Genomic DNA, 26,995 nt, shown 5'->3' on the forward strand with positions numbered 1-26,995 from the left:
AATATTAACTTAGTGCTTAATACAGCACACATCTTTAGAAAGAGTTCCATTTTTTCCCATGGTTGCATGTTCTATCTCCTTGTAAAAACAGTGCCAAAAGACTAAAGTCTGATTGTGATCTTACAGCTACTGAAATATGAACCCTCCTCACACATGTAGTCTCATTTAAGTCAGAATCTGTCCTCTTTTCTTTAAAAATTCATAGATATGCACAATCAAGACAAATTCTAGCCCTAGGGTTTGCAACCCTTGTGGCATCAAAGGCATTAATATGCTTTTTTCGTTCTTATATTAAATATGAAAGTGGTTTTATATTTCTTCAGTGAGATTGATCATGTATTTCAGAACAAGAACACCCATGAGAAGACATCACAAGTACTGTAAGAGATTACAATTAATATAAAGATTCATTTTCACCTTCAGGATTGTTTAGCTCATATAATTGGGGAGGATAGATTTGGGCTGTTAAAACCTTTGTAAGCACAGCTGCCAACATTATCAGGTGGTCATGGTGCTAAAGTGTTCATCACCAGAAATGGGGCAAGGGAGCACGAAAGAAACAGGAATGATTCTTAGATTGTCATGGCCAGTTTAACTCCTCCATGTTACAGACAGAGCCATCAACTTCTGAACATAATCCATCTGCCTGAGAGGGAAGACCATCTCCTTTTTAGCCAAGTTACATGGACAATTGGCATAGGCTCTTCTTCATGACCCAGAAAATCTGCATATCTTTGATAGAATCAACACAAGTGCTTAATTTCTCCCAAACCAATCAACCACATCGCTCACGGGATTTTTGACTGATTTGTTTTGCCTTTCTGAAGCCAAATTCTATCTCTTTGTTCAACAAAAACATTTCTAAATATAAATAGTGCAAGCTAGCATTTGTTCCCCAAGCACTTACATGATTGCAAACCTATCAGTTAAGCATAAAGAAATCTAAAATATAAGGATCTTTGACTCATTTTTAAAAAGCACTAAGAAACATTTTCATGGCCAAAGAAATTTTTTTTTTCAAAAGAAAAAAATTATATAGAGAAGGCATTATACTTTCTGATCTCCAAAATAATCGAAACTGGAAACAGATTCTGTTTCAAGTAAAGAAGGATTTCATATTAATCAAAGGTTGTTTTCTATATTTCACAAAAAAAAAGAAAACAACCAAACCTCAAGGATGTCCAAATACCAGACCACGAAGTAAAAGATGCATTTTATGTTTCATTCTGCTAGTAAAGAGGCAATCTTGCATCTACTTTTTTAAAGCTCTTTTTTATTCTAAATAAAAGGAGGACAAGAATTCTAGAGATTCGCAATTCTCCAGTTTCACTGATGTTGAGTCACACATCAAAAGGTAAAACCAATTTTCATTCCTTAAAATTCTTCCACAATTACATACCCTAAACATTTTGTGCACAAAGACTTTCCCTTATGACTATTTGACTCATCAGGACAGAAGCTACACTTTCAAAGCAGGATATGATTCATTCACTAAGCTTATTATAATAATATTTCATGACGTTTCACCAAGACACCTATTAGTAAAAAACAAACAAACAAAAAAAAAACCACCTAACTGCAACCACTATACAATTACAAGTTTTAACACTTCCATTGTTGTGCTGCTTACTGCAGGAACCAAATTTTGAGCTTATCTTCCTCTTAGTGGTTATTGAAAATAATGCCTAATTAGTGAAGAAAGCAAACTGCCAATGGAAATCATGTATTTGCACATCTTATTGTTGTATAAGACATCTTCCTCAGCAAGTATAAAAAAAAGTCTAGGACTGATATTTACACTGAAAGAAAAATTTAAACTTTCTTATTAAAAAGGTAGTGATGGGTAGAATCCAGTATACCTACTTCCAAGAGTTTGTTTAAAGAGTACAAATCAACTTATCTTTGCAATCCTATATCATGTCCCAGAGCAAAAGTATAAACACAAAATATTCCAAGTCTCTGCCTTACAAGTGTCATTCTTACTGGTGTCTAAGCTTTATGTTTCTCCACTGTAGCTCAGGATATATTTAAGCTGTCTAGAACATGGCACTTTGGCACCAAGATGTTATGTAAAATGAACCATCTACTTTTGGAACTTGACAGAATTCTAATTGATCAACAGGCTGTAAATCTTTACCGAGTCAATTAAAGAGTTGTAAAGCATCATAATGCATGATAAAACATATGACATGAACACTTCTGCAGGCAATAGAGATGACCTGGAGCAGAAATTGCTGCTGCTCAAATCCAATCATTAGCAATGGAAAAGTACTGGCTTCTAATGTATAGTCCCAACTTGGTAACTGCTATTTCAGGTAACAATCATTAAACAAACAAATTAACTAGCCTGCAGTATAGAGATAAACATCTATCTATCTGGAGTACACAAACACATTTAATGATACACTGCATGTTTTTAGTTATACGCCCTTCAGCAAGACCAAACAGCCCAGAAATTTCTGTTTCTACACAATCTTACAGAAATTATCTCTGCAGTTCTAAATTTGATCATATTATTTTCTGAGTGTCAGTTTTACTTGGCAATATTACATTTTCCAACATTTCGTTTTCTAGCATTTTTCCATGACTATCTGTGTAGATTAGAAAGGTTCTTAACTGTTATCTGTAATAGATTTTGCCTGTAGCAAAATTCATGCAGGCATAATAGAACAAAGTGTACTCTGATGAAATTGCAACCATAATTTCCAGATGCCTGACATTTATTGCTTATTGCTATTAGAATTCAAGTGCCTATTTGTTTTGTACTTTGCTTTTGTTCTTGCATCACAAATGTAAAATGGAAAAAAGATATTTTAAATGCTGGGTTAAGTATCACAGATCAACACAAAGCACCAACATAATCAATATTACTTAAACACACTCCTAGGCAATTAACTTTTAAGGAATCAAATTGTTGTACCATGTCAAAATTTACAACAATACAATAAAGGTTGTTACCTTCTTTATTGTTTAATTAAAAGCAGCATTTAGCATGCATGCAGCTAACTGTTCAGACATTATGACATGAAATGCCCTGTTTATCAGTGAGATATATAAACAGCATTTTGTACACTGCATTATACAATGTTAATTATACTCTATAAAATTTCATATGCTTATCAAATTATCAAACAAGACTTCAAAATCCAGAGAAACATGCTGCAACATATACAGCTGCATCTTAAGTATCTGCAATATTTCAGCTTTTTTACACAGTACCAAAGTTCTAGGTACAGAATTTGAGCACACAGTGTAGAACCACTCAGATGCTACAGGCATTTGCAGAGAGGGCCACTACAGAAGGATTTAATTCACATGTTTGCCTTTAAAACTTAGGGGCAGATGCATTAACTCTGTAAGCAACACCTCTGATGTAGGCTCTGGTTTTCACAATGAATTCAGGTCAGAAGGAAGCAAGCTAATGCAATGAAAAGGCCTAATACCCTGATCCGTGCCCATTTTTGCCCCTAGAAAGATTCTCCTAAGATCTAACCAAAATCTTCCCATACCCAGATTTAAACTCATTGCTGTTTTTTCCCAGGGAAAGTGGAGATCAGTGGCAGTCTACATGTTACAAAGCACCATGAATAGATCCACAGCTTTTTATCCAAGCTATGGTTGCCATCAGGAAAACTCCCTTCACTGGGCTAATTCTTCCACAACTCTATAGAGTTTCATCTGCCATTCTCAGATACCAGCTCTGTTCCAGAAAATTCAGCCATCTGAACCAATAAATAAAACAAAAATGTTTGTAGTTTTCACTCTGTTTAACATTTGCTATTCCTCCCTTTTTTAATTCTCTTACAACTAAATCAGGGCCCATAGAAAAAAGAAGAGAAGAGGAAGACAGAACTCCTTTGCAATCTTTGAAGAGCAATAGCAGACACCTGCAAGTTCTGCAGAGCACAGCACTACCTATATATCTATATTGTGTTAAAGCAGAAAACAGAGGAATGGGGAGAAAACTGGATAAAAACAACAAAATGTGTGCAAGCCATGTATAATGTATCAACTACTTCCACACAGAAATTCAGAAAGCACTGACAGTTTGGAAGCCTTAATCTATAACCTATGCTCCTGCAATCTAACTCAGAAGCATGCCTTTATACACTGTAGAAGTATATACTTGTGTCATATAGCCATGTTTTAGCCCATTCCAATCACAAACTGTACACCTGCCTATGCTCCTGCCTTACAAGTGCAGCATTGTGGGATCTCAGCACCTCAGGACTGAGGTGTCACCGAGACCACCCTTGGGGGGCCCGGGAGTCCTGGAATGTTCCAGCATTGTCTGGTGGCTGGACTTTGATCCTACACAGGGGACGACACCTGTATGAGGACAGGAGGATTTCACCGGGGTGAATGGTGAAGGGATTGGTTAATTAGAGGGTGAGACACAGGGTTTAGGATTTATGTACAGGGGGGTTTAGAGAAGTAAGATGGAGGAATTGGGGCGTGTCCTGTCCTCCTTCTTCTTCTTCTTCTTCTCCTCCATCTTCTGTGGTGATGGTGGCACTTTGGGATTGGTCATTACTGAAAGTGCACCGGACAATAAGAATAAAAGGTATTGGGGAAAAATGATAAATATTGTACACGTAACCATGGGTATAAAGATAGGTGACCGCCCGGAGGGCAGCACAGTGTGCTCATGGCTGACTGCTGAGCAGAGCTCTGTCGGGCCGAAAGAAAATCTTTTAGATAAACAATTAATAAACATAGAGATCGAAAGAAGAACTGAAGCCTCTTCTCGTCCTTCAATACGCGGGCTGTCCCAAGGCCACTCCGGGCCCCTCCAGGCCCTCCAAACAGCCGAAAACCGGACACAGCATGGAAATGTAGGATCTTACATATACAAAGGTATAGCCTTAAATACCTTGCTGCAAGTGCTTTGGCAGGGTCTACTCCTTCAAGAGGGTTGGTCATACAAGACTGAAGAAAAAAGAAAACTGTTTCTGACAGACGGAAAATGTGCTTGTATTTCAACCTTGACTCTGATCCACCAAAACAACATTGCTCAGCTGTTGACTTCTTTTCCTCTTTTCTTTGAAAAACTAGTTTCCAGAGCTCTTCAGTGAAATAAGAAAATGAGTGGGTTTTTTGTTTCAGATAAAACAACTGCTCCTAGCTCTCAAGCATGTGAAGAAAACACTGTGAAATGTAAAGCTTAAAGGTTTAAATAAGAGGTCAGAAGAAATACAATAGCCTTATACATGGAATTATGTATTGTGCCATCTGAGTCCACGTGAGGATGTGGATACATGTGCATATCTCTGTGTGAATAAGCTCCTTGATTGGAAAGTTAATTTCACAACTCTTGCGTCATGACTCATGAATTCCTCAATTTGATAGTGATAGAACTTGTCAGCCAGCACAGCTGATCCAGCACAGAGACAGAGATAAGCTGTGAAAAGGTCTGGCACAGTTTAGCTCCCTGCAGGACTGTGGGACTAGGGAATGAGTCACATTTGGCAGCAGTGTGATAGAGGAGAAGTTTCACTGTGTGATGCCTATAATCATCAAGCCTATAGGCAAATCATAGCTCAAAAGCACCAAAGCAGAGAATTTAGTGAGGATTTTAATATTAAGGAGGATGGGGTTGATGTCTTTTTGTTGTTGTTGGGGTTGCATTTATTTTTCTTTTTAAGTAGGTTTATCAGACAGTTCAAATCTCAGAGCAGACAGCTTTGAAATGGGAAGAAACAAGGGTCTAAAACACCTATTTTATGTTCACTACATTCAGATATAATCAAAATACCATCAACACCAAAACAATGACAAAAATTGAGAACTGTTCCTTCCTCTGTGACGCACAGCATGATTTCTGTCCGTCTATCAGATGTACCTTTATTCCATATCTAGATATTCCATATGCCATATCTATAGCATATCTAGTCCCTCTATCCCAGAATTCAAGAGGAAAAAACCTTGCATGTGAAACTCTGCACATGCCTGCTAGAAAGAAATGTTCTCTAAGAACTTCCCTGTTCTGTGGACTCATTTCTTTTTTTTTCCTTAGAGTGTGGAATCAGGAGACTTTAGGCTGGCATATTTTGCTAACAGTGCTGTTTTGAGCCAACGTGGGCTTCCAGCTCAGCAAAAGAAAGAGGGTAAAGAGGAATCCAAAGCAGTCACCAAAGCCACAAGCAGTAACTGCTGCCTCCATCAGCAGCAGGTTTAAAGAACATCTGTAGAAAGAAGTAAAAACTCTCCTCTCCAACGGCTGTGCATTCTGAATATAGGAAGGGAAATTAAGAAATCTTTGAGCTCTTTGTCCACAATAAAGATCTTTAAGGATTTTTATTACATTGACAAGATGCTCAAACTGTTTGCTTTCAAGTTGCAGTTCTTGGAGTCAAGCGAACCTCATCCAGCATTCTTTAAGGACTCTGATGGAAAATGAAGGATTTAAGCTTGTGTTTAACATTAAGTTTCAACACATGAGGAAGCTCCACTTTAGAGGTATTACAGTGGTCTGATTTGCAATGTACATAGTTAAAGGGCTGCCTTAACAAGAAAATTAACAGCCAAGGGAGATATTTTATTGCTGCGATATTCCTTTGGGTCTCTACATGATTGATCTTAAAGCCTGCAAGTTTTATGTGTTAAAATAAAAAAGCAGAATAGGTTGACTTTCAGGCTAAATTTCAAGCTCTGCTTCTTTTAGGGGAACTGAAGACAGACCCACAAAATGTAACCCAGAACATTCTCCACTGTTATTTTCCCTCAGCCCATGTAGTATATATAAAAAAAAAAAAAAAGCTCAAAGGCAATACATAACCCAAAGTTTGACTTTTTGCTCTGGTCGTCTTAATTCTGCTATACATATCCTTTAAATACTAAGGTTCTTTAAAACAAAATGCAGGCAGGAACATAAAATGAAAAGAAGTAAATAATGTTAGTGATAAGTGCAGCCTTTACAACTCAAGAAACTCTACAGACAAAAAAACCCCCAATCCTAAAATAATGACTATCAGCCAAGGGCCCCTTCCAACCTAGGTCTCTCTGATTCTACACAAGAACAAAGTCACAGATCACAGAATGGAGAGGGTCAGAAGGGAGCACTTGAGGTCCTCCAGTCCATCCTCTTCTTGAGCTCAACTTCTGTTCCCAAGCTTTACTAGGAAACTGAAAAACCTCCTTTTTATTCCATAAAAAATATCCAAGTTTACTGCAAAAGCTTTCCACACAACTTAGAAGGAAGCTGTATAAGCACCAAGAGCAATTTTTAAAAGAATTTCCTGCATATCCTTAGCACATTGCTTTCAGAAACAACATTAAGCAGTTCAGGTAAAAGCTTCAGTCCATGAGGATCTTCATTTAAAGAAAAATCAAGGTTATGTTTAACCAGTGTTCATAAATGCACATGTATTTTTCTCTGTGCATATACATGGTTGCAGATGATATCACAGAAGCTCTGAGACATGGCCCTGATAGGAACTAAAGGTCTCCATCTACCACTGCCTTTGCACACCAAGTTTCTGCAGATATTTAAGAATGAAAGCTTTAGGTCCTTCTCTATTTCTCCATTATAAGATCAGTGAAAGCTGTGCCACAGTTTGCATATTCACTTGTGTGTTTCCCACTGTGAAATCTTAAACCACAATGACACAGATTTGACAAGCTCTCAAAAGTTCCCTGAACAGAAATCTAAATGCTGAGTAGTAGCAGAATTTTTCATCTTACATAAAATTTTCTTCATCCATTGTGTTTAGTCCAGATAGTGGTTTTTACACATGCTAATGTTGCAGGGCTAATGTTGGAAGTTTTGTTTGACTCCAATTGTCTCCAGCTTATAGAAGGATTGAAATTCATCTACAGGTGTCCAACAGAGAATTTTAAGAGGGAAATAATTGTGCATCTGTGTAACAGCTCATGCCCATGCTTTTGTCCCTCAATTTCTGTAAGAAGGAGAGTCTGAAAGACCTTACCAGTAGTGTAACTGTATACAGCAAGTTTCTCTTGGAGCGTGGAATCTGGACTGGGTAAAGTCTACACATCAATAGTTTATGCTACAACCCAAACAAACAGAGTGCTTTACTACTTCAGTGTTTAAAGAGAACTATTTATAGCAGAGGAATTAGCTACACTATGGTAACATATTTCAACCATAAACTCACTAAGAGAGCCAGAGGGCAGGAGATAAAACTCACCTATTTTTATTGGGAAGGTAAGTCAGTCACAATAATTTTTCCTCCAATGAACTCAGGAAACCTTCCTAATTCTGCAAACAGGTTTGCATTCCAATCTTCTGCTTAATAAAAAAAGGCCCCAGGTTTCCAGTAAAGCACTGTGGACTATTGTGATTTTCAGCTCGTTTTGAATGGAATGGGCAGATGCTCATTTGGAAATTATTTAATTCCTTCTAGATCTTGTGACTGCAAGCTGAAACTTCTCCTCTCCACCTAAATCTCCCACAGAGCAGCGCTGCTAACCTGGCAGAGCACAGCTCAGGCCATTTGGCTTCAGTGTCACATACACGTCTGGCTGTCACCTGAGGTTGGTAAGGAATGTTCTCTCCTCAGCAGGAACAGCTTCAGCCTCCCAGAAAGTTATTTAAAAAATCCATTCAGCAGATTTGGGCAAAGTGCAGGGTGAAAAGAACTGAAAGAATATGATTCAGTGACATATTAATAGATCAGTGACTTTTCATCCATCTAGCTAACCAACACTCAAAATAATTAGTGTTGCCTTTCTCCATCCACTTAAAAAAAACAACCAACCAACCAACCCCCAAAAGCAGAAAAAAACCACCAGCCCACCAAAAAACAAATGCCAGATTAAGAGAATGTTTGTTCTATGACTAGTAGAGCACAGTTATTAAGCCATGATGTCTTTCTTTAAAACCAATTTTAAATCAAGGATCTTGTACTGCAGCCACTTAGACAAGGTTGCTCATAATTGCTCCATGCAATGCTTTGATTAATTAAATCACACTAGAGATTGTTTCTTAGTAACACACCTGGTACACTCTTTGTTGCTGGCGTTCATTAAGACGCTGTGTTTCACGCTGCTTTGCAGCATGAAAGGATATTAATCAGCTAAATTGCCATTAAGAGTCATATCAATATTTGCTGCACACTGATTGTTTTTCTAAATCTTCAACAAAGGACATTTCACTGAAATCTCAGGTTGGTAACTAACCATATGACAGTAAAGTCAAATTAAAATGTTTTATTTTCTCTCTGGAAATAAAGCAAATCAAGCACATAAACTAAAAGGCAATGACAGGGTGCAGAGGTCGGTGTTTGTTGGTCAGCTACTTTAAGACAAGGAGTGGCATGTTGAATAAACTAAAATTAATGTGCAGAAAATCTTTTTTAAAAAAAGTAAATAGAAGCTCTCATTAATGTCTGTTCTGTTCCCTGAGCAGAAAAGGCTCCACTTTGTAATGCAACATTGGTAATTAGGTTCAGTTTCAGAGCCTGAGCTGAAAAAGTGCCCAGGGAATCAAATGTTACTTTTCATTATTAATGTGAATGAGGATATGTTCCCAAATATTTCTCCTTCCTAGCAACAGTCTGTTTACATATGATCAGCAAACACCTTGATAAGTTGAAGATGAGACAGTAAGAAGGCAAGTGGCCATAGCACTAATTACTTTTGCTTTCTCTATGATTTGTTCTTAGATTCTTGCTTTCATATCCTACATAACAGCAAAAATTTATTCTGCAGGGTATACACTTTTTCTGTGCTGCACATTTTTCTCAAAAATCACAGCATGCATCACCTAAGCTTTGTCATAGTCTTTACTACCCATTATCAGGATCTAGATTGTGCTGCTCAGTATGAGACATGCCTTCAGCAGGAAGGAGAAATTTGGAAATATGCTTTCTCCACTGAACTGGCACACATCTCTGAAAATTGAGAATATCCTCATAGAAACAATTGTTCCACACTATTTTATCACACCAATCACAACACCTAAAGGAAGAGGGAATTCCCACAGGCCAATCTGTCTTCAAAAATATGGATCACCCAACAGTTGAGTGTTTTTGTAATCCAGAAGTCTCTTTTACATCCCATTAAAGGGTATTGCATCACACTGGAATAATGTATGCACATATAATTGCACAAGATAAAAAACCCAATTCCATTATTTCTTTCTTTGTGTCTCTTGGGGAATTAATTTGGTTAATTTTACTATTTTTATCCTCTTGGACATTATGTGCTGATCAGCAGTGACACCAAGATCAATTTTATCCTTCCCCAAACAGAGGCAGCTATGTCTCTCCACAAGAGGTTCACAGTTATTCTCTGGACTGAAGTTTCCCTTAACTCAGGCAGTCTTTTGTGTCCCTGCCATGAGATTTAAACATAAAATCACACATATGTGAGAGACACACTACACCTGACCTTAGCCAAGAGGATGAGACGCAGCCTAAAGCCTTGCCTTCCTCCTCAACAGTATCCAAAATAATCCAAAACTGGTCATGCCCTCCAGAAGTAACCTTTCCTTTCAGAACCACAGGCTTCTCACAAATTTGTTCTGTTCAAGAAAAGACCTTTCTAGGAGATGTTCTACATTTTATTTCAGATAGATTATTACATTTTAATTGTACCTTTTTAGAGCTGTTTAACCTTAAAGTTCTAAGGCTACAACTTTGTGAAATCCCAGCACAAGTAATGGCAAGAAATATTAGAACTAAATATAATTCAAAAAAACAAAGGGGTGATAATTTGGTCCTGCCTTGCCAAGGGTGTCAAAGCTCTCCATTTTCCCAGCAGCAGCCCTGATTACTGCCCTTCACAAAGCATTGCAGCACTCATCTATTTTATCTGCCTTTTCTTCAGCACGTGGGCCACAAAGAATAGTTTAGCTTGCAAAAATGTGTTGTCATTATTTTGCTCTATGATTTCTATTTAGTTGTAAATCACCACAGTCTTGGAAAATGTATTCATTTGCTGATATTTTAACAAAATGTATAAGCAGACAAAGCATCTTTATGTTATAAAAAGAAAAAACTGTAGACACCATAGGAGTTTTCTATAAACCTTGCAGAAAATATGTATTTTTACAGCACTTTCTGCTTACTCCTTTCTTGCACACACCAGTTTGTTCTACCTAGTTGTCTGCAAAACAAGCATAGCTAGTAAAGTGATGAGGCATGCTTGAATTAAGGCTTGTAATTTCTCCTGCTGAAAAACGTGGTTGTGTCATTGACATTTATGAACCATAGTAAACACTGAAAATTTGCCCTGAAATGTAAATTAACTCTGAGAACTCCTGATACTTTTCCTGTGAAAATGTTTTTAAATATCTACAGATTCTCACCTAGGCAACATTTTTTATTCTTGCTTGGAAAACCCACAAAGAAACTGATAAAACAAACAAAATCTAAAGCAAACAAACAACCAACCACACACATACTTTGCTTTTTACAGAAAGATATAAATCATTATGTAATCATGTGAGTTTCTTGGAATGTGAGTGCCCAATTACAGATAAGTAAATCTCTTTCATCAGGTAGAAGATTCAGGTTTTACTCATTAATTCTGATCTTTATCATACCACATGCAGCAGCAGATGTTTGTGCAGGAGCTGGAGCTGGTGATGCACAAGTCCTGTCTGCATACACCTGCTCCAAAATGCACCTAAGATACAATAAAGCAACTCTCCAGAGTGTTCTTTCCTTCGAGGAAACACTGCCCATATGGCTACTGTAAATCCAAACGACCTCAGAGGAAGCCACAGGGTAGAGCAGAGCAGCAGAAGAAAGACTCATTTCAAACCCACCATCAAATTTTTCAGCTTTTCTCCTGGAGATTCCCAGTAATGGATTGTACTGGATCTCCTTCACGAGGCCTAGCAGCAGCAGGCATGCAAGGAGGGGATGTTCCACAGAGAGTGACTGCAGAGGAGCTTCTCCAGCAGAGATCCTGGCACCTCTACACCTCTGGCCCAGGGAACATGAAATTCAGAGTAGAAGGGCACAGGGGACAAGGGCAGGGGGGCAGGAGGGGCTGCTTGGGCCTTGAATCCCCAGCGCTGCTGCTCTGTTCTGTGTTTCCAGGAGGACCCAGTCACAATGAACAATGGCCCTCTGTAAAAGTGGATAAATAATGAGTGCTATGACTCACGTGCACTAATGATTAATCCTATCTTCAGCTAAAGACCTCCAAAATGTATTCAGGTATTCCATTCTCCAACCATTACTGCTTGTTTAGTATAAAAGGAACAGGAGACAATAATGTCTACACATTAATTATCAGAATTTTCAGAAGTATCTAATTGGCAAAATTATGTAAACGTCAGAAGCACAGACATCCAGCTGCCAGTCACTGGAAGCTTACAGGAATAAAGGAGGCATCCTCAGATGCTCTTGGTGAGCTCACCTTAGCTCATTTTAGCATTCACAAACCTGAGCTCATGAGCTCCTTCATTATTTCCATAATATTTTATGTCTAGTTTCATTTGTTACTGACTTAACTAGTTACAATATGCCACTAGTGATCTGTTAGATGATCTCAAGGCTCCAACTGTGTTTAAAAACAAAATATGAACCAAACCTGGGAAATATAAAGCATCTCTAATCTTCGTTTATTTACAGCTCTGCACTGCTCAGAGTTGTTAACAGCTGTTATAAAGCTACAATGCCCTGCATTTATTGATGGGAAGATTATTGCTTCTAGTCTTTTTCTTATCTGCTATATCATGAGTAAAATGAGTAAATCATAACCAGCCAAACCAAGGTTAAAAATCAGAAGATGCATTTTAATGAGATCCTGAAAAAAAAATTAAAACAACCTTCCATCTATGGAAAAAGAGTTGTTAATTCATTGAATTTTGTGAGTTCCATGAACTGATAAGCTCTGCAGCTCAGGCAACTCTGAAATTAAATTAGGTTTCAGAAATGAATATTTCATCTTTAAGATACTGTTGCTTGGAGACCTGGGAAATAAAGGGTGATTTAACACAAAGACATGGGAGTTAGTTACATGTGGCATCGTTTTCCACTCCAACAGGCTCTGGAACATACCATAAAATGCCCAGAACAAAACACTGTGCCACAAATGTAAGAAAATGTATGTTGCATACATTTTATCTGACATCTCCCCAGTCCTTTTTAGCCTACTTTCAGATCAAGCAGTTAAATTCAACACCAGTTAAATAATACTGAAAAAATTAAAACATAAAGGCAAAATTACCAAAGTTCCTCAAATCAAAGTTAACTCTCAGTGAAGTCTCTCTCCAAAAAGAAAATGTAACCTCTCCTGTTCTTCCCCTCCTTTTAGTCCTCACAGACTTCTCTCATTGCTTCCAGAGCCCTGTTAAATCATATTGGCATTTGTGTGTGTTCACTAAACACAGATTATCACCTCTCAATCTCCATTTCCCCAAACTGTATTGCAATTAAAGAACCAAGGTGCAAGTTCATGGTTTATAAGCATATCAGGAACAAACAAATACACAAAAACCCTTCACTTTATCCAGATAAGTAAAACACTGCACATATTTTACTGTCATGATGCAATATCTTGGGGGAAAAAAAGTGTGGAGTATCTTGCATTTGTTGCAAGGCTTTCCACTAGTGATCCCTAGCAAGAAGCTGTAATTTTATTTGTGGTTTGCAGGATGAAATAACTCCCCTTTAAGCAGAAACAGACAATAAGAGACAGATACTTTTCTGTGAATAATTTGTATCCCCTGTATAACATTGAGGTAACCAACATTCAAAAAAAAAATGGGGGCTCAAAGAAGAGGCCAAAAGAATTCCTGCTCTCTGCTGTACATGTGAATATTAGGATAGGAGGTGGATAAGCTCTCCATAACCAATGAGTGTCATCTTACAGACTGGGTTTGATTATAGACTCAATCTTAGCTATATAACTTCATCATTTAAAAAAGAAATTGAAGAAGTGGGGGCAGGAGAAACAGCAGGCATGTCTAAATTTAAAGTAGTGTGCTTCAGGAGTCTTATGGAGATGAAAGTGAACATCTGCATTAATGGAAATATGTTGTTTCTACATTGCACATCACACAAAACAAGGCAGCCTTTTGGAATAAATGACAAATAGCAATTTTTTCCTGGCAGAAGGCAACTTAATTTTTGCAAAGTAAGATTTCAGCTGAACACAATTCAGGAACCAATAGTGATGTATGCATTTGTATATACATTAGAAATTTCATAGTTTTTTTTTTTTTTTTTAATTGCTGCATTGAAGTTTCTTGAGGGAATATGGCCACTTCCTGCTTTGCTACTTTTCTCCCCACATTAGGCTCCAATTTCAGTTCTCCCAAAATGAGCCCTAACCCTAATGCATTTATTGCATTTATTGTTGTTGGTTGAGCTGTTTTATTCAGTTTCGGTACTCTATAGAGCAGGTACTAGTCTTCCTTTTAGGCAGGGGAAGTTTGAAATCTTTTAAAAATAGCTACAACAGTTAGTTAAATAATAATGAGAATATTAGATATCACCAATGCCACTTCACACAAGACCAAAAGCCAAATTAAATACAAATTTGTGATTACAGCAAAATTATCATACCAGATTCCAATATCTTTGTCCAGGTGTTTCTGCTGCCATTTGACACTCAAGGATTTTAAAATCTGCTATTTAAATAAGGTTATGACCCACATGGCATGTTTGTAAGCCAAGCTGAATTAAGCATTAATATACAATATTGAAATGCTAAAATTAAAAAAATTCTGATCTCCTAGTTAAAGAAACAAATGAACCCAAAGAAACCTTAAAATCAGTCACAGTTTCATCCTAATTTGTATATTCCCAGAATTATGGCTGTTTTATATAACACACACCAACTCTGTCTGGCTGAATCAGCACACAGAAATCCAGTATTTCTGCAGCTCATGAGAAATGTTGCTACTAACACACTGTGGACTCAGTCCATTCTGTAGGTGTTATCTCAAAACACCAAACTATTGTGATATGCCAACAAAAGCAACTGAAGGCACAATTCTAGCATTAGACAGACTGTATTGAAACCAGCTGTCTCAGGGAGCCCAGATGGGATCTGTCAATGCTTCATTCCAATTCTTTTCTTCTACTGAAAACTGATAGGCGACCCCAGGCAAAAAGTGACCCCACATAACTCTGCCCAGCCTCAGCTCTAATAAAGCTGTTAAACCAAAGTAGTGGTTTATACTTTTATCAGTTTCAAGTATCAGGGTAAACTACAAATCAATACATATTTTTAATCATCATCTACAAGTTACAGCAAAAATAAATCCTGTGGCAATTCTATTTAGTCTTCACTCCCTTTCTTCTTTGACTGTAATGTTTTCTACTAATCTGAACAGAATTTCATTACAAATAGAAACCTAGGCAAGAAAGTCTATTATTTGGGCTTCTGATATTCATCTTTTTGCCACAAACCACTGAAGCCACAAGAAATTACTGTAGTTAGTCAGCATTCAGCCTTACTGTGATATCACCTTTGGGGATCACCAGTAGTGTAATGGGTTACAGCTCTCTTTCCTCTTATATGTCTTTATAATTGGAGATTTAACAGTGTCAGTATTTCATAGTAAATTTTTACAGCCTCACTATTCTTACTTCTAGTAGATTATGAATGACATGCTGTTCACATTATTACATCCATGGTGAATTTAGCTCATAGATGCTGGTTACACAATTATTTCTGACTTGGACAGAAATAATCTAAAAAGTTATGCACTTCTTCTTAGAATAAAAAAATCCATTTTATAAATTCTTTTCTTGAATCCTGTTGGATTACATATTCCAAGTCAAGCCAACCAGACCCAAAAGCACAGATCACAGCCCAGCAGAAATCAATAGCAAAGCTCTCACCAATTTCAGCCAGACAGGTTCAGGGACATAGTATTTAAAACAACCCTTGTATAAAGTACACTTCATACAGAGCAGTGAAAGGTTTGTTGGGATGCAGGCCTGCCCTGAATCTGGAGTCTTCATCAGGGTATAGAAAATTTGGTTTTAAAGTTGCTGATTCTCTTCACTTATTTCTCTGGGATTTGAAGCTGGGTTTGCCAGTGACCTAAAGCCAAACAGGGGTATCCTACAGCAAAGTTCTGCTCTGCCTGTTTTGACAGGACCTTGAGCATCCCCTGGAAAGGGGATCCCTTTCCATCACTTTCCAACATCCCTCTAAAGGTTCCAAAAGCTGCTGAAAAATCAGCACACATGATAAAAAACCACATCCCTTTTAATGCTATTCTCTTGTTCCTCCAAGGTAACAGGTCTGTCTGTTCTCAGAAAATATTCACAAGGAATGTTCAGTGAATACTAATGCATGCTTTACTAATGCCTTTCTGGCCCTGCAGATTACTTGTGAGAAAATGGCCCAAGAATTGGTTATTTGCAGAGAGACAAATTGGTACAGCCCCCTCTGCCTCCCCCTGCAGGCTGCTCCATGGGCTTTGGTTCTCCAGCCCCCTGGAATTACCTGTGCCCTCCCTGGAACAGCCAAACCACAACCCTGTCCCTGCCTCACCACACCCACCAGAGCAGGAGCTGAACTGAGCACTGGGCTGGCAATCCTGCCACATGCAGGAACATTGCAGTGCCACGGACATTTTCGCTGAACACAGGGTTTTAGTATGATGGGCTAATTTGATAGGACTGCCTCATCGTTTTATATCTGCATTTCCTCCCAAACCTCCTCAGTCTTAAATTAAAAGGCTCCTCCTTCTTTGGTGGCAGTATTGCCTGCCACTGGCGCTTTCATGGAATGGCTTTTTCACACCTCAGTAAATCTCAGAAACTAAAATTAATTCATAGAAACACCTGATGTGACATAATGCAGCATGACTGATGAAACACTGTATGCTGCAGTACAACCCAATATCAACTCTCCTGAAACAAATCTCTCCACTCTGAAAGAGAGGGGGAAAACCAGCACACTTGTTTCTCCTTACTGGCCTCTTTTCAGCTTCTCACCAAATTTGACTAATAACTACCAGGGCCCCCAAATGGCAAACCATTATCTAAAATGTAGAATATGGTGCTGGTATGGACTAGAAAGCTGTGTCTTTGTGTGCCTGTGAGTGTGTGTTTGGGGGGGAGCAGTGATATAAAGAAAAAAAATTCTATGTGCTTTTTTTTGTTGTTGGGGGGAGGAAGGTTTGGGGTTTGTTTTCTTTGTTAGTTTTGTTTTCAGCTGGGACAAACCTGCAGTACAGGGACCACTCGTAATGTTTTGGGAGAATTCATATTTTGAGTGAAACCCAGGGTCATCTTAATTTTTAAAGAGACACAAATTCCTCAAATTAAAAATATTTACCCTGAATCAGTTAGGCAAACAAAAAGTAGTGTTAAGGACTGAACAGGTTTCTTAGACCTCCAGTCTCCAAGACTAGGACAATAGGAAGCAATCAAATGAGCTTCACTTCTATCTACAGTGGTTTCCACCTTTGGATTTTCAGTAAAGCAATAAATGGTTTACAAGAAACACAAAGTAATCTAGATGAAGAAGGAAATTGGATGAAACTGTTAAAATTCATGCATGTTTCTGGAATAATCAAATACATGACTAAGTAGCTATTATAGCTGATTTGACATGGTTAATTTAGGGTTTAAAAGGCAGCAGCCACCTTGTGACACTTGCAGAAGTGTTGCATTGCCACTGAAGAGCAAGAATACTTCAAGGGATTTACTTGTCTAAGATTTGCCTTGGATCTTAAAGATAAACAGGTTCTTCTGTTCACAAGTTGACAAACTTTGCTCAATGTCTGTGAGGAACAAACAGGAACATAGCACTGCAGCCTATTTCTGTGCCATAAAACATTTCCTTGCATCTTTCCAAGTGACTGAGATGTATTTTTATCTTCTGTCCCTCCTTTTCCCTCACTCCACCCCTTCCATCAGGCTCCATCCTGGTAACAGAGTAAGCCCAGCAGATTTATGTATTTGCTTTGTCTTTAACATTCAAACTCCCCTTTTCAACATGCTTTGAATCAGGGCTGTGTGAAGCCTAAGTTAAGGTCAGCTTAGTGTTAAGGGATGCAAAGGTAAACCTCAAACATACATACAAACTACTCATCTGCAGCTTAAAATTAGAGATTCAGCAGCCTTTTTATGCATCTAGAAGGAAGCTGGTACCTTGTTTTGGTGGCAACATTTGATGCAAGAAAGAAATTTTTCTTCCTTCCAAGTTTAATTGTGGGAGGAAGGATGCACAAGGAAACCTGGACTATTTTCTAATAGGTATTGCACAGGCTCACTGTTTCCAGCTTTCAAGATAAACCTCTCGACTTTGCTTTGACATTAATTTCTGATAAATGCCTCAGGTTTACCTTGGCATTTAACAAAGCAGCAGGAGACCATTATCCTGTGACAACGCTCTATTCCACTGATACTATCTCTTAATTGGAGAAAATTTCTCTTCATCTGAAAATGTTTGGCAAGGTTCCCCATAAAAAACTATGGTATATCTAAGTTGTTAGCTTTAATAAGATAGGGAATAAAATACCCAGAGCAGATGTAAATCAAATCTTTCCTATCAAGTTGCAAAAAACAAGCCCATTGTTGCAGACACCACTGTGAACCCCAGCTTTTAATTATTTATACGAACTATTTACATGATAGGATAGTTGAAGGATGGTCAGTGCTATAGATAATAATGCAGCTCATTTGTAAAACAGAGCAAGGGGAACCAACGTCAATTGTCAGAACAGCAGAAATTATTTTAATTGCTTTTGCACATAAGTGACAACAGTAGCCTCACTGTCATAAACAGAAGATGACACACAACTCAGAGGAAAAAATAGAACTAAAACAGCTGACTTATATTTGCAAGAGATTTATAGACACCAGCTCCCAGGTTCTGCCATTAATCTGCTTTGTGTCCACTTGGTTCTCAGCTAAGAACTTAATAATGTTCTTACTTCCATGCCTGCCCCAGGCCCATGGAAGCCAGCTGCCCTCTTGGTGTGGATAAGCTCAGGGCCAGTGTGGGTGTCTGCGCCCATTCAGTGCCGCTGGCCTCTGGAGGGAAGATGGAAGCCTTCATTCACAGGTTTGATTGCACTGCTGTTTCTCCCCTCCTGCTCAAATAGCTGACCCATACGTAAATGCAATAACCAATATAACACCTTGTACAATATTAACCTTCTTCTCGGTCCAGCCCAATGTTTCACTGCCTCAGTTCTGTATTTTGGAATCCCCTTGGGGTCAGATAACATGTATGGTGTTTCTCCACCGCTGTCATCTGCAGAACAGGAGCCCTTCACATACACCAGCTTGACAGACACTTGTGCTGTTCTGGTCTCAGACCTGTCTGCTGCAGTTCATCATCATCTTATTCCACCTGCCTGAAATTTGATGCTGATGATGTTTTCTCAGGTGTGACTCATCTAAAACTCTCATTATCAAGCCTTTTATGCCTACCACCATCCCAGAAAAAAATGACTACCAAAAGTACAAAATAAACAAACCTGTGGCTAAATTAACAAATACACCACTAGTGACTCCCTACCATGAAAAATTCCATGCCATTGTCCCTTCCTTGCTCACCATTCATTTCTTCTACTAATCCAAATCTTCTCCAGGTTAACTAACCATTTCCCAAGGGGTACTTTATCAAATGGTTTACTGAAATCCAGAAAATTTGATCTACAGCCTCTCTATTGTCCAGATTATAATTTATCTTCAAGAGCAGCCTCTCCCATTCCATTCAGCAAATGTGATTTTATCAATGCTTTTAAGCAATGTAGGGCTTCATATTTAATTTATGCTCTTTCATAATTAAAAAAAAATCAGATTTCATTAAATAATACAAATAAATTGGTGATAATTACATACCTGCTGATCAAGAATTGCATCAAGAGCTGCATCACACCCTAGATTGGGTTTTTGACTAAATATAATAAAATTTTACTCTTCACTTCTTAAAGTCCAAGCCAGATTTCAGTCTGGGAAAGAAAAGAAAACAAACATGCCACAACAACAAATTAAATTATTAATAAAATAGATTCTTTTCTTTTTTTTTTTTAACCTCACTTTTCCTTTTCCTCTGAACTTCACTTGGAGAGAGAAATATTTTTAGTAGACAAACATGCATATGTATAAATTCCCCAAGGACAACTGACCTTCACCCAAGGACAATATTCTGTTGTGAAATTATGATACTTTTTTGCTCATGATGATACTTTTTGCTCATGCTGTGCACCAAGTTGCACCAACTATCTCCAGAGAACCAGCCTTTGGTTCCCCACATTGACCCCATTTGTCGGGTTTGGATGAACCAGCAGAGAAAAGCTCTGCCATTCTCTTCCATTGCAGCACCAAGCCCCCTGGCCATTCCCTTCTGTCACTGACACCCACTGGGAATGCCAGGGAGGAATGCCAGGCCCCACAAAGGCTGCCCAGCTGGGTGTGCTCACTGCAGCTCCCCTCCCGCTCTGCAAGGGAAAGCAATCCCGTACTGGCCTCACATGCAAAGCAGTGACACCGATAATGGAATAGGCTGCTCTGTCTCTTCTGTGGCTGGAACGAGTAGTGCACAAATGGAAGTGAACACAGGAATGAGAATATGGCATAGAGAGCCTCCTACAACCTCTTAAAGACAATACAGGCCTTAAAGTAAGAGATCTGCCTGGATTAGAGACATTTTTAAATAACATGGCTCACAGAGCCATCAACCTGCCCTGCACACACATTTGCTGCTCTTCCTTACCATCTACCTTTGGAGGGCTTGCCAAAAACTACCTCAGTAAATAAAGTGGTCAAACTTCTGTTCTCCTGTGTCATTTTCCCTCAGTCCTCCAATCTCACCATCTCTAAACAGAGCCCCTCCTTACAAACAGGATCATTAAAAAGCTTTGAGTCTGTTGTTCATGTGGCATCTCAGTGAATTAGACTGTAAAACAGGGGAGGGATGATGAATATCCTGCCTCCATTTGCTGCTTAATTCACTTAGTATTACTCTCTTGGCCATACTTTATAATACAACATTTAGTAATATCTATACCCTTTAGAGTGTAAAATACTGCTAGCCTGGGAATGCCATGGATATGGTATTTTATAATGAATGAACTGTATTCACAGCCAGAGTCTCAAAAATACCATTTCTGTATTTCAGCAACATTTAACAATCTGTTTTACATTTCAACAATGTTAAAAATGCAAACTATGCTGTGCTTACAGGAATTAGCTTTCTTTTTTTTTTTGTTATATTTTGAGTGGTTTTAGTTGGTTTGTTTTTTGTTTTTTGGTTTCTGTTTTTTTTTTCTTTGAGGCACTAGATTCTTTGAAGTCTCTAACCCCTAAAATACTTCATTCACTGTCAATTTATAAGCATTTAAGTTTCTGATATTAGCAGTGTTGAGGAACATAACTTAAATATAAACAGCATAAATCCATGCTGCCAGTGTAGGCATATGCAGCACAAACATCTTATCTAGACCAAAGTTTGTCGACTTAGCACATTGTACTTGATGCTGTGTGTCACCTGTCTCTTGTTTGTCTATAGATTAACACAAAAATGTCATTGCAAACCGAGTGAATAGGGCATAGACTAAGCACCTGCCACTTTTAAAACTCTTTAGAAGACTCTCTTGTTTATTTTGTAAGCACCCAGGGGTGCAGTTAAATAACTGCATTGAAACAAACAATACTGGTGATTATTAAGGAGGCTTTTCACATGAAAATTCACTTCAGAAAAAAAAATGTTTTGCAGATGTAGAGAAGAAAACTGTATCACTAAGAAGCACTCAAAATACTTTGGTGGACCAAAACACCTTTATTTTTCTTTTGGCAATCTGCCAAGTTCACTGTCGTTTGAAAAGAATTCTATAGCTGGAGGCTAAAGCAGAAACTGCAATGATTTAAAAGAGAATTGGCTACAGTAAGAATGATAAAGCACCATATCGTTAAAATGCAACTGGCATCTTAGCCTCCCTACAGCTCTTGAAAATGTGCTTACTCCTCAACTATTTACCAAGAAAGGAACAGAAACAATTGAAATCCCACAATATAGAAAAGTGTTAAAGAACTTCGAAAATAAGTACATGCAGAATTATTTGCTGGTGGGACAGTTAAAATAACGATGCATTATACATGTCCAGATTGCAAAGAAAAGCATATCAAAATACACAGCTGAATTTTGTACTCATTTATCTCAATTAAACATATAGCAAGTGAATTAATAATGAAGGTCCACTTACATTTAGAAATTAAAGCTGCTTTATTTGCAGCTTACAGACTAAACATTTAAATGTCGTAGGACTGATAGTATTTACATTTTAATGCTTGGAGAATCATCAACTGCTTTCTAAACTGCTTGGGAAATTAGATTTAGAAAGTCTGTGCATCAAAGCCTTGTGTAGTGGTCTTCTCTGGAAAGCTGTTTTGCAAGACTAAGACTGATAGAAAAAAGCTATAGTTTCACAGAGAAGGAAGAGTTCAGAAAGGCCTTCAGCAGTTTCAGATAACAGAATTTGTTATTCAGATGTTGCTTACTCTAACAAGATAATAATATGCAGTCAGAAAACTGCGCAACTGTGTTTTCAGGTTCACAGGGAAGAATTTATTTACAGCTAGATGTTTAACTTGCAAACTCTGTTGGTAAGATTTCCCTCACAAAATTCAGTCTGACAGATTTCATTTGTTCGAGAACTGTGTCCAGTTTTACAATTAAATGGAGCTGCTTCACTCAGCATTTATAAATGACATCAGATGCCATAGCAACATGATTACAAGTTTCCATCAATTTGTAGAGCTGAGTAAATAATTATCAGTGAATAATTAACTAAACAAAATTAGCCTCTTTCTCTGCTTCCAGCATGTCCTCAAGCAGATTGTATTTTCTCAAATGTATTCCTTATTTAAACCACATGGAAGCACTCCAGACCCCACAGAACCACATCTTCAATATGCTGTAAGTCTATATGAGGTAGATGACTAGCTAAAAGATATACACAGGACTTCCCATGGGAAGGGCAAACCAAACAGAGGAGGAGGGAAAAAAACCAAACAACAACAACAAAAAAAAACAACTGAAGAGAGAATTGTGATCTGTATACTTAAGTACTCCTACATTTTCTTTTGTTCAGGTCTAAATATATAGGCATCCTACACCCAAATAACTCCTAACTATAAAAAATTGACTGCGCACCACACTTTAATCAGAAGTCACCAAACAGTATTTTCAGAGAGGGCTCATGGCAAGAGTCTCATGTCCAATGGGATAATAGCAGCACCTAGATGCTTAATTTAAAACCCTCCATCCTTATAGAAAGGAAAGCATGTGCCATAGCTCTTGTCAGATCTTGCAAGAATGCTCCCCCAAATCAGCCAGACCATATTTCTAGTACCAGAAGCCCCAAAAGCTTTCACTTTCTTTGTCATAGGGCCACAAAGCAGAAGCCTGGCGGGTAGTAAAATATTTGTCACCTCACAAATCCAAGACCAGAAATACTTTACAGAGTAAAGCCCTGCAGGACAGGAAGAGGTTGAAAGTTTTAGACCTGTCTACTGCACTGGACAGTTCTTGTTTCTTATAAACATTTCACTTGAGCTCCAGAAGCACAGAGACAGCACAGAAGAGAGACAAGAGGCCTTTCTTTCTTTACAAGAAATGCACTAGTCACAGAGTGAAGGCAAAAAAAAAAAAAAACAAAAAACAAAAAACAAAACAGGAGTAGGTTTTTCCCTTCCCTACCCTTGTTAGAAGAAAAAGATGCAGTAAAGCTTTCTTGACAGGGAAAAAAAGATAAAGGCAAAGCTACACAAAATAAAAGTGTTACAAATTCTTAAGTCTAAGTAAAGCTGTAATAGCACATAATAGTGGTCATAAATGTAATTTAGCTCAAAAGGGAGCAAACACTGTAGTCTGGACAAATGTCATCATTAAGCCTGGCAAATCCAAGAACAAGGTTTAGCTTTGCATGTTTGCATTGCAAACCTATGTGTCACACTGGATTTGTTTCCACTGCAGCTGAGTGACTGCTGGGGAACCTTTCTCAGCTGAAACAGAAGAGTTACACTTTGAAATTCAAAGAAAACAGCTCACAGTTTTGATGGGGAACAATCCATTACCATGTTTCTTACAGCTGGGAATGAATTTGGTGTCTCTCCTACTCAAGTCCTCTAGGCTGGTCAGAAAGCAAAAAAACCACAAAACCTTTGTGTACCTGGATTGCAACTCAGTTGGAACCATGTGAAGTTGTCCATTAAAAGCAGTGGGGTTCTGTGGTGGTGTTTTTTAATTTTATTTTTTTCACAGTGGCTGCTCTGGACAGTAACAAACAGCACAATGGGTAAAGCCTAGAAAAGTCAGCTAAAGCTCTAACAGGTACATTCCAGTGGTACCCAGTGAGCCTCACCTAAATGGCTCCCAGCCCTTCTTGAGGTGGAGGCATTAACTGCCATAAATAATTGCTCAAAGACATCCCAGTGCAGCTTTCTTAGCCAAAAGGTTGCCTCATACTCTTTCATAAAAATGCTCTACTACAGCCACCAGGAAATAGGGATGTGTGATTCCCAATTTGCATAACTGAGACAGAGACTGACCAACTTCCATGAGGGCAGAAGCAGCTCTTGGCAAAAGCAAGGATATATCTCTACATTTCTGAAGTCTTCACTTGCTCCCCAAGAAGCATATTTTTCTTATTAAACCCTCCACTTTCTTTTTTAATGGAAAAATGCCAATATCAAACTGTAAACAGACTTGGTTTCACAGATTTCCTGTATCTCTGTCTGGAATCCAATAACAAACTGAGTGCATATTGATATGTATGAAAAATATGAAGATGAGATGATAAAACATCCACTCTGATTTAATTAGTTTTTTAGCCATTTCTGAAAAAAAAAAAAAGAGAAATAAAAATGTTAAAACCTTGAGTCAGCTGCTAATGTTACTGCAATAATTCATCTTCCAAGAGACTTTTAAACCCCTAATGGTACTAAATTCACTTCTCTGAGTTTTGACAGGAAAAAAATGGAAATGGCAGCTTCCTCCTACCATCAGCATTATCCCAAAAGGTACCTCTAGGTTTGATTTTCTTACCTAGAGACCCCTCCACATTGCTAACTACACAGGTTTGTAGAGCATGTTGAAGGGTGGTGAATAAAGTCAGCAGAGATTAAAAAATGTTTTGTCAATAATACTTCACTTTTTCTATAAGCCTGGTTCTGCCACCTGATTGTCATGTTGTCTGACAGACAAACCTGAATGAATATCAGCTCTGTCTCATTCAGGATAACACAGCAGCCATTTGCCAGCTGAGACAGGTAAAGCATGCAAAGATTAAAATAGCCCTTTCACCATCTTTTAACATCATCTACAAACCATGAGACTCCTGCAGCAAACTGGGATGTTCCTTTCTGCCTCTACCTGGATCAGATCCTGCAGTCAGGTTTCCCCTAACAAATAAATCCCATAATAAGCTTTTTCTTTTTCTAAACATATGTCACCTGGGGACTTTGTGCACAGGCCTGCACCTGGAGCTAGCCCCAGGGCACATGTACACAGCTTGGGAGTGGATCAAGGCAGTACTAACCTGCCTTCTCAAGTATCCAAGCTCTTCCTATTTTTTTTTTTCCTGTGGACAAATGAATCAAAACACTTTTCATGTGTCCTAGCAACCTGGAAACCAGACAGCAGAGAGATCTTTGTCTTTGTAACAAAACCGAGATCTGCACTGAAACGTTCGCTTGGTGCTGCTCCAGAAGCACGAGCACCGTCCTGCTCATGGTGCAGAGCTACATCTGGAGCTGCTTCTCAAACAGCAGTGCTCACAGCTCAGCCACCCTGCAAAAAACATTGCCAGGGAAAGATACATTAACTCACATTAACATAATATTTATTCATCCTTGTTTTTTCCCTTCCCTGCACCCCACACCAAAAAGCTGCATTTGCACGTAATGTCTCTTTATGCTATGATGGTTTAATACCTTGTTACTACAGCAGATAGATATTGAACAGAAAGTAGGGAGCAAATATAAGTACAACAATCCAATATGTTACAGGTGTTAATGACATTTTCCACCAAATGAAACTATATGCTATTTGGCTTTCTTAAATTCTGACACAGCTTCAAAACATCTTTATCGCAGTGGACATCACAAGCCCTTTTTCTTTAATCATGAAGCGTGATTAAGGATCAGCACATGATTCAGAAGATTTCAGGTTTTAGGTATGATACATATTTAGTTTCTGAGAAAAGAAGACCTGATTTCAGCTGATACAAGCTAGAGTCAACTCTTCCAGTTTGAGTGGGCTTTGGATTGAGTCATCCTCTTCTGTACAAAAAGAAAACAAAATTTGTTTTCTCAAAAGAGAAAACTCTGGACTAACAGAATCATGTAATATCCAAATGAATATTTGTTACTTTTGTCAAAAGGACCACCAGAAAAAAGACCAAAGAGCTACTGGGCTATACATGGTAGAACACAGAAATCACAATTACAAAAGAGTTCATGGCAAAAACCACATAAGGAAAAGAATGGGACAGATGTTTTGGGGGAAAGCTCTCTTTACACATCTGTAACTTTGAGACCTTAACCATGTGTTTGTATCTCAGTGCTTATCTTACTACATGCTTCTCTGTAAATTTTGTGCAGAAACACATCCCCAAGAAAAGTCTGCAGTCATCACTAATATGAATTATCAAAAAAAATGTAAATAATTTAATATTTCACTGCAATAGAGGATCACCAGAGCCTGATAGGGACTGAAATACCTCATGGCATCAGAAATTATCATTCTGATATTATCTGGTCTGTTTACAAGTAGCTCCTTTAAAAAGGTTAGTGACAAGAAATTAGAGATATGATAGGTTAGACTGATACTTTCATTTTGTGTGCCCTAAAATAAATATAAAGGATCATTCAAAAATGTAAGGTAGGTTCTGGAATATTGTATCCTTTTAGGTGTCTATATGGAATACAGCTAGGATAAATCTAACTGGATTTTACCACAGCTCCTCAAAGCACACCCGAAACCAGTGATAAAAAAGTACATTCTACAAAGACAGCTTAACTGTGAGCATATTGGCCAGTATAACATCTGAAATCTAAATGTGTCATTGCAGATTGAGTCATTTCATATCTCCACT

General features: G+C 38.1%; 1 long non-coding RNA gene across 1 annotated transcript in view; it reads right to left on the reverse strand.

The window, feature by feature from the left end:
- Positions 1–19,739: 19,739 nt before the first annotated feature.
- The window catches only part of LOC141730831 (uncharacterized), a 71,244-nt gene continuing 63,988 nt past the window's right edge, over positions 19,740–26,995 (reverse strand). The window contains exon 3 of the long non-coding RNA XR_012582542.1: positions 19,740–19,849. This is a non-coding gene — a long non-coding RNA (uncharacterized LOC141730831). The remainder of the gene's footprint in view (positions 19,850–26,995) is intronic.

This window comes from Zonotrichia albicollis, chromosome 13 (genome assembly GCF_047830755.1).
Source record: "Zonotrichia albicollis isolate bZonAlb1 chromosome 13, bZonAlb1.hap1, whole genome shotgun sequence".
Classification (NCBI taxonomy): domain Eukaryota; kingdom Metazoa; phylum Chordata; class Aves; order Passeriformes; family Passerellidae; genus Zonotrichia; species Zonotrichia albicollis.